General features: G+C 44.6%; 1 long non-coding RNA gene across 1 annotated transcript; it reads left to right on the top strand.

Moving 5' to 3' along the window:
- Window positions 1-503: 503 nt before the first annotated feature.
- LOC123592845 lies at window positions 504-6,112 on the top strand. The gene is made up of 2 exons (XR_006709967.1): window positions 504-880; window positions 5,585-6,112. It is a non-coding gene; the product is annotated as an uncharacterized LOC123592845 (long non-coding RNA).
- Window positions 6,113-9,038: the final 2,926 nt, after the last annotated feature.

The raw sequence follows: 9,038 nt of genomic DNA, 5'->3' as shown, positions 1-9,038 counted from the left end.
TCAACCTATTATTCCTGCAGTTAGCCCGTTAGACCCGTTTGCATACAGAACTGTTTAGTAATGCAGTGGCCTTGCTAAATTCCACAACATTGGAATAAATTTGCCAGTGTTTTGATTCTGGCTAGGAGAGGGACCATAGACTTCACATGGAGGGGACTTCTGTTGGAATCTAGATACCATCATTAATTGTGCAGAATACAGGAGAAAAACACAGAGACCCCGATATAATTGTTTAGAAATTTCCCATCTGTAAGTCTCTATGTCTGTTGAAAATAATAGAGATTTATTGTTTGAGATCAGGTTTCCCCTAATGCAGCATGGTACACTGTTGGAGAAGATTGGTAGGTTTTGCAATTCATAACAGTGTTCATCTTTCTAGAAGCCTGAGGGTGTTGACAATGGAAAGTTTTTCAGGGTGACTAATGCTTTCTATGAATAAACTAGATCCTTAAGTTGTCCTCTGAAGGCCTGAAATCTTAACCCAAACCTCTTTTAGGAAAATTAAGGTTTTCTTAAGGCCCACGCGGACACGTTCTTAAAGACAGATCTGAGATCCGGATTCTGTTAAAATATATTGGGAAACTTCTACTTGCCGAGTCCCTTCCTAGAGGCTTTCCCGTCCCTCCTGTCACAGAGACATCACTGCCATGATCTCCCCCAATCAGATGGTTATGTTGACATGCCCTTCCCCTGTTGCGCACTGAGACATACATATCACCCATCGGCTACGGTTGTCGCGCTCTCTCTACCTATCTGAAAAATCACAGAGGACTTTTGCTGCCCCAGACCTCAGCAGGGAAAGATCAACCCCTTCTTGTTGGATAGCCATTTCAACCAGTGAAGCCACTTGAGTCGGGTGGATCGTACTGAGATTTCTCAGGTAAGACTAACACAGGAGGCATTTGTGACCCAGGGTGGGGATTCATAACCAAGACTGTACATTTGGCCTGTTTGGCCTTTTTTACATGATGTGAAATGTCCTTTCAACTCTAAAAGGGAGGGAAATGAAAGAAAGCCTAGGGATCTAGCCTCTGCTGTTCTTTCAGTGGAGAGGAGAGCATGGGGGAGTTTTCCGCCCTACCGGTTTAGCAAAAACACTGGAAGTCTGTCTGTCAACCGGGGCATCCTTTCTTGTCTTGGCTTGTTTGGGAGCTGGGGATAGTCTTCACCCTGTCTAATTTATGTAGCTTCAGAAAGAAAGGTTGTCAGGTTCCACATGATGAAGAAAGAGGGAAAGAAGCAAACGAGACTGGGGACATGTTTCAACCTTCTCCAGCAGCATTGTCTCCTTGCTCATCAGGTAGGAAAGAAAAACAGATTAAAGCAAGTTCTTTGTTTCCAAATTCCAGGCTTGCAAAGGATGTATTATGATACTCATTTCAAAATATGGTTACATCTTGAAAGCATTTTTGTTAGATAGGCATATTATCTTTAACAATGAAGCAAGGGAGGGGAAAAAAAAAAAAAGGTCGGTGCATTACAGTAGACTCTTAAAATACCTTAGCTCTAACTTTATATATATCTTTTCACATTAGCATTCAAAACTCCTTGGCAGGAACAATAGGAACAGTTCAAAGTTCAACTCATAATCATAAGCAGACTTCTCCTTCTGCTCCCCTCCCCTCCCTCTGCAGTTTTTGTGCGTGTGCTCGGAGGGGGTGGAGAGAAGAGAGAGGGGTCACAGTCAAACATCTTCCTCCCCCTCCTCCTTTCCAGGACGGGTTCTCGTTTCATAATAGGAGAGTTTCATTCAGAGTTAACTACTTTGGGTTCAGAACGATACTCGGAGAAAAATATATAAAGTAACGTTTTAAAAGCTCCGGCTGTGAAAGAAAGGACCAGCGCCGCTTAGCAAAAGCATATGTGGCTGGTGGGACCTCGCAACCACATTCAAATCACGCTCCTGCCAAATCACGTTATGTTTCCAAAGCTCCTTATTTGAATTTCCCAAGCGGGGTTCATATGGCATGTTCTGTGTTTTTGCTATACAGTATTGAAGGAGGTCCTTAGACGTCTTTCCCCGGAACAATCCATTTTTTTTTTTTTCTTTTCTAAATAAAAGTTCTAATTAAACCTAGTTTACATTTATGGAATGCGGGACTCCGCTCCACCGACGACAACAACAGAAAATAAAAACCTGCTCTCGGCACCCCTCGGGGTTCCGGGGTTCCAATGACGCCCAAGGACGTGTGGGGCAGCAGGGCCGGGGTCAGGGGCGCCCTGACACTTGAGGGGCTCTTGTGGGAGTTGGTCCCCCCTCCCCTCTCCCTCCCCCCAGCCCCGTGGTCCACCTTCACTGGACCCTGCAACGCCAGCCAAGCAAGTCCCGGCTGCAAATTTAGGCTGTGTTGAAATCACCCCAGGCCAGTGTATTCTTTCCTTCAAAAGATTACAAATAAAAAGTCACGGACTTGGAGATTCGGTTACCTATTTCTGGAACGCGTTTGAGTGTTTTACAAAATCTGGACGCAGGAATTCACCCTGAAGTTGAATGTCCCCAGTCAACGCCTAATGTTTGCTCTCGCGTTTGAAGGCTGTTTCTCTGTAGCCTACTGTTCTGTTTAGAAAGCCTGATTGTTTTTGCTTCTTTTTAGGCTCTGTTTTAATCATTGTTTATGGTTTTGATAGTTCTGTCCTGGCACCCCCGAGTTCCTTGTAACTTAATTATCATATCTAGCTTTACAATGAATAAAATGATTATCCTGCCCCAACCCCCCGGCTTTGGTTGTTGGCTTGTAATAAGCTTTAGCTATTATGACATGAGATCTTTGAGTCACTTTCTCAAGTACAGAGCACAACCAGAGAGAAATGGCCCTGTTAAGGCCACGTTGCCTAATGGGTGATGCATAAGCTCTCCAGTTACCACTGCCAATGGTCAAGTGGGTCTGCCCAGCCTAAATATCTATCTTCTGAAATAATGGAATCATATAGCTCAACATTGCATTCGGAAAACAAAAGGATTTATCCCGAAGAATAGAATTATGGGTGACACAAAACGTGGCTTACTGAAATATAATTCTATGGAGTGCATTGCAAATTCTATTCTGTGAACTTTTGATCTTTATTTTTAATGTTTTCCCCTGCAGACATCCCCCGCTCTCTGCCCACTTCTGCTTTATCACCTCGGAATCAGGAGTTTTGTTTGTTTGTTTTTCAAAACTTTTACACAAGGTAAGGGGATAGCTTTGTTCTCTCTCGTCCAGATCTCACTCCTTCTTTTAGGATATGGTGCTCTTCCAAGTGCTTTACCTGGTTCATGTTCTCTGCTTCTATCCACTGTGCTTTCCTATGTAGTTCAAATTTCACTTAAAATAGAAACTCTCTCTCTCTCTCTCTCTTTTTTTTTTCTTTTATCCTGACAAGCAGCATAATATTGTGGTGATGAGCACAGCTTGTCTAGATCCAAATCTTGGTTCTGTGATTTTGGGCAACTTACTTAACTTTTCTGCAACATGGGGATAGAAATTCTCCTTAACACCTCCCATTGTTGAGAAGGTTGAATGGGTTAGTAAGTTTCAAGCACTCAGAACTGTGCATGGACCTACCTGGCTCTCTGTAATGATATTGGCTATGAATAGTCAACTGTATCATTCTGTAAAATGTGTGGCTACCTTTTCTATCTGCAAAGCCTGAAGTTATTTGTCTCTTCCTAATGCAAGTGCTCTGCTCTCCTTTTTTGGTTCTGGCCAAAGGAGAGAGTCCTGCCCCATGCTCTAGCAATGAAAGGAGATGTGTACTTGGCTCCTTTGATGGGAAGAGTAAGTTGTCCTTCAAGGTGAACTCCTTCTCCCTAATGGGAAAAGACGCCAAGGCTGTGTTTCTCCCCCTGAATTACTAGGAAACATTTTCCCAGCGATTGTAGCCATATCCCTTTCCTCTGCAGCGGGCTATGGCTGAGCAAATGCATTTACTTCAACAGCTCAGTTCCCAAGCCTTTGCCTTATGACTGTCCATTCTTCTGTATTTGTCATTTTGAGAGTCGAATACGTTTCTTGTTTCCCCGTTAGTATCACTGGCAATACAGGGAAAATGTTCTATCATTTACATTACTGCTTCTTAAAAAATGATGAAAAGTGTCAGGCAGAGAACCGGCCCCTGGAGAGCTCCATGCTTCGCCCCCGTGGCCTCTTATGAATAGCATGCCTTCTAAGCGGTGTAATACGGAGCTACAATAAGTATATCATTAAAAGTAAACGGCTGCCCACTTCCTGGTAGAGTGTCAAGCATCTCAGAACTGACACCTGCCCAACAATCTTCGATTTTGCTACGGCCACCAAACTGTCAGAACACCATGGGAGAGAGCTAGACTCATCTGAAGGAAGTAACTTAGAAAATGTGAATTCACTTCCTTCACAAAATCACATTTTATCCTGTATCTCTTAGGTGCTTACGCATTCACTCTTCTGTTTTACGCGGGGACGCTGTATGCTGAAGCCCAAGGGCACGGGCTCTGGAATCAGAATGGCTGGGTACGCAGGCTGGCTCTTCTCTTTATCGGCTTGGGAGAAGGTTCATGCAGGTTTACTTACCCTCTCGGAGCTTCAGTTTCCTCATCTGTAAAACGAAGATGATACTCTGGTTGTGGTGAGGGTTAATGTGTGCAGTTGTGCTTCCTGTGTGGATCCATCGGAGAAGTAATAGGCGTCATGAAAGATGAAGGACAGTATCGCTTAATTTGCGTAACACCTAACTTGTCCGTTAGTCTTGACAACATAGAACATTGCCGTCTGACTTCTCTTCCTCACACCTCTTTCTCTGACCAGATACCAGGATGCAGATAAAATCTGTGATGTGACCTTTTCATCGCTACCGGTTGAGGGCAAAGTGGGGAGAAACGAAACCGGAGCATGTGTTTACCCCACCCGGGCTGAGGCCATTTAATAAACCAATTAGCCAGCACCTAGAAACAAACACGATGAAATACACATCGGGGAAAAAAATGGGGGCCCATCTAAAGAAGTCAAAGAAAAACACTGAGCCTGGGGTGGAATATGACAAAATCATACTGGCGGTACAAGGATAATTAAAATGTGGGAAACGCTTAAAATTCAACTAACGAGCGCATTTCTCCCATGATGCCTAACATGCCACCTGAGTTATTTTCTGTGAGTGAACACTTTCAAAGTTCTGCTGAAAGGAGAGAAATCGTCTGGGACTGAGGGAGACGGGGAGTTTGCCTTTAGCTCCTTGCTAGTTATTCTCACTAATGGATCCGTGCATCAATGGGTTGTTGTGGAGTTGCGGTGGTGTGAGTTCAGGAAATCTCTGGAGCTGGAGGCCCTGCCCGGCAAGTGGGGAGTTAACGGTGTGTGCCAGGGAAGGCACCAGACATTGACGGGTGAGGTGGACTGTGGAGAAAAAAAATGTCCTTACCAAAACGGTTGCAAGCCTTTTGTCTCTGTTCTTGCTCAGGCTGTCATTTCTGTCCCTCCTTCCCCTTCTTTATAGCCCCTCACACCGCTAGAAAGTCCTTCTCGTTTCCTTTTAAAGCCCCGACTTCGAGCTGGCTGCAGGTCAGGAAGGGCCTCCCCCCTCTGACCGGTGTAAAAATGCCTGCGGCAGTGATGCTTTAGTATACGCTCAGGGCCCGGTCTTTGGGAGTTGGAAGGCAACAGACACAAGAGTTCAAGAGTACAATTTTAATTTGAAGACAAAAAAAAAAAAAGCCCCCTGAAACAAGCAAACAAAAAAAAAAACCCCACCTCTGCATGCTGAGGTGTGCCGTGCAACTGTTTTTTCCCAAGAAACACGTTTGGAGAGAGAGCCTGGGTTTTCTTCCAGACAGAGCTGAGTTCAAGTCTTCCGTGTCTCACACGCTAGAAGGTCGACCTCACGGTATGTAACCTCCGAGCTGCAGCGTACTCACCTGGTTAGATTGCTGCCCCTTTGGGAGTCACGAGTTACAGCGCGACAGGGTGCACAGAACAGCCTTCCCGGTGCTTGCAACACGTTTCCGCTCCAGGAACATTGTCACCTTCCCTGTTACCTTTGTAAAAACCATTATAATTAGAAAAGAAATACAGGAGAGAAAAACAATCTGTATACCTGACATCACCACTATAGCTATCACCGTAACTGTATATTTACAATAAACGTATATGTTTATCTCCCATGTTTGCTTTTCGTTTTGACTCCTATTCTTTTCCTGATCTATCCATTTGCTTTTGTCCGATTTTTAGGTGATGGCTAAGTGGTTTATTGCATTGTTTCAGCTCGGCGGGGTGAGTATGTGCCACAGTATTTTATTTTTCACGAATCACTGCTCCTTGTGTTCTGTCCAATCTCCCAATCCTGCAGATTACCGAATCACATTTTAGGCAGATTTCAAAATCTCTTATGTACGTGTGTGCGTGTGTATGTGTGTGTGCACACGTGTCTATATGTATATGTGTGCGTGTAGGTATCCCCAGATGCACCCACCAGGTATGCCAGGTGTAAACACCGAGAGTAGTGAGAAAACAGTTGGCCTAAATTCCTATCAGATGAGACACAAAAAGTTCGTCCGCTCCAGGATTTCAGAAATAAAACCAGGGCATAAGAACACAACAGTATGTATGCAGATTTCGTTCCAGACAAGTCTCAATCATTATTCCCTTGACCTGTACCTTTCCGGGACTGTGTTGTCTCTGAGAGTGTCAGGGTATTAGCAATTTTAGAGGATTGCCCCTCACTGAAATTTTGTCAAAAGTTCTTTTTCCTTTGTAAGTTTCTCCTGCAAATCTCCTCTTTCTTTTCCTCTTACTTCCTCCCAAATCCTCAGTGACTCGGACAGCTGCAATCTCTTCCTTCCACTCCCCCGTTGGATGTGGAACTGTGTGGCCGTTGGAGACCTCCCCAGCTCCCAGGAGCTGGCTCTGTCCAAGAACTTAGGTGGTGGACTTAAAGTAGCAGAAAGTAGTCAATAATTAGAAAAACAGATTTTCAGCCAAACTGAGTAACCGGAGCTTGGAATTTCATATCTGAGATATTGGTTTCGCTAATTAATTAGCACAAAAATAATGGTCTGTGGGGGAACGTAGCTTTCTAAACTTTTGGCCGGGACCGTAAGAAATGAACAATACGCACAGGAAAATGTTAATAGTCGAGGAGGAGAAAGGCATTTTAACAAAGTTTTATAGTATGTGGTTTAGGGTCCTCAGGGCAAACATATGCATTACACATCTAACCCCACACTGAGAAAATAATCCCTAATGTTGGTTCCTCTGCTAGTCCTATTAAAAATTCCCCAGAACGTCAAGGCTGCCAATTTTCGACTAAGAATAAATGGCTCGTGGTTCCTTCTGCAACGGCATCCAAGATTCATGCTCTCGGTGCTGCACACGAATTACTGGGGAGGAATGTCTCTGGTTTCTGGGGTGCCAGAAAAGGCCATTGCGTTGATCCAACCCCATTTATTTCAGACAGGGCACCCAAAGGCCACTTTCTGTCAGAGATGGTTGGACCGGGGATTTCACATTAAAAGAGGTCAGCCCTGTGTTTGCTTTCTGTATAATGTAGCCAGAGGGTGGGGCTTGGAGCTCACGAGGGCAGAACTTCCAACCGCTCTGCGTTCTGCAGAGGTCCCCTCTCCTGGAGTTTAACATCCACGCAGTAAGAAGGGAGGCCTCGGCCAGTCCACGAGGCTGGCCATTTTTACAGAGGACTCTAATGCAGTGTTAGTGGTGCTGGCATTCAGGTGAGTGGCTGGCCTCCTCCAGCCTTAAGTATTTAGATTATTAACCGGTTATGCGAAGCATTATGAGAAGGGATATGGTGTGGAGATGTTAGTGAGAGAAGGCACGGACAAATGTAGAATTGGTTCAGATCAAAATTTTCTTTATTGATTGGAGAGAAACAACACTTTGATCTTGAGGTCAGAAAACTAAAGTTGGGATCGCGGCTGTGTGATCTGGGATAATTCCTTTAGCTTTCCCTGGCCTCAGTCTGCCTATCCAGAAAACGGAACAACTCCTGCCCAGACCACATGGAAGTGAGGATCAATCAGCTGGTTATAAACTGTGGTGCAAATAGGACCTATTGTTATCTGGGGGTTTAGATACGCAAATGCACATCTAATAGTGGTTGGATCTCATATGCCCTTTTTGCGGTTCTCGGTGACAGCTCCCACTCACATCCCCATACGACTTCTGGTTCCCGGCCAGTGGGAATTTAGCTCATCAGGAATTCACAGCTGTCCTGGACGGAACTAGGTGTTCACGGTTACACATGCCTGAACTAGGCTTTAGTAATTATGTGTGTACCAGAGGTGGGGACACCACGAAGACGAGCCAAGTCTGGTGGTCACTTCCTTATAATTCTTCATCCCCTTACTCACGCTTGTGGCCCGAAGGTTGACTCATCTCTCAGCATTCTGATGTCTTCCAAAATAATGACTCATTCATTCACGGGGACTTTGGTCTGTAAAGGCACTTATAGGCAAGCGTCTGTTACTCCTCTAGGCTCGTAAGGTGTTTCTGTATGTGATCTCCAGGTAATAAGTTCGTGTCTTCCTAAAGCCTCTATTCTCAGGGGCAAGAACGTTTAGACATGTTCCTGAGGCTTCTTTGCAATTTGACCTGCAAAGGCAACTGAGTGTTTTGTTTTCAGCTACCCCCAAGCCTGCGTGTCCCTGTACACAGGGATTCCTGGGTGTGTGTAGAAAGGATTGGCCTGCATTTCTGAGAATAAGCAATTATGCACACATATAGACAATTTCTTTAGAATAGGTAATTTTTTTGAGAATGCCTTTTGAGAGGACATGGTACAAATACTATCTGCTTTTTTACTGACTCTAAATTAGTCATTCAAAATGCCATTTTATGATGACCCTATTCTAATTCGAACTCCCTACAGTGTGACCGTGTCCCTTTTTATTCCAAAGCCCAGCCTATTTTCCACCTTTGCCCCCTTTTATGGGTGGCAAAGGAAAGTGTACTTCTGTTGTGTATCATATGATGACAACTTTGACTCCCCAACCTTGGAATGTTGCCTGGTGAGGGGCTGACATTAGGTTACATGCACATTGGACTCCGCGATGGGAAGAAAGGCAGGATAGATCT

The sequence above is a fragment of the Leopardus geoffroyi genome, chromosome D4, assembly GCF_018350155.1.
Source record: "Leopardus geoffroyi isolate Oge1 chromosome D4, O.geoffroyi_Oge1_pat1.0, whole genome shotgun sequence".
Classification (NCBI taxonomy): domain Eukaryota; kingdom Metazoa; phylum Chordata; class Mammalia; order Carnivora; family Felidae; genus Leopardus; species Leopardus geoffroyi.
This window is presented reverse-complemented; position numbering and strand designations above follow the sequence as displayed.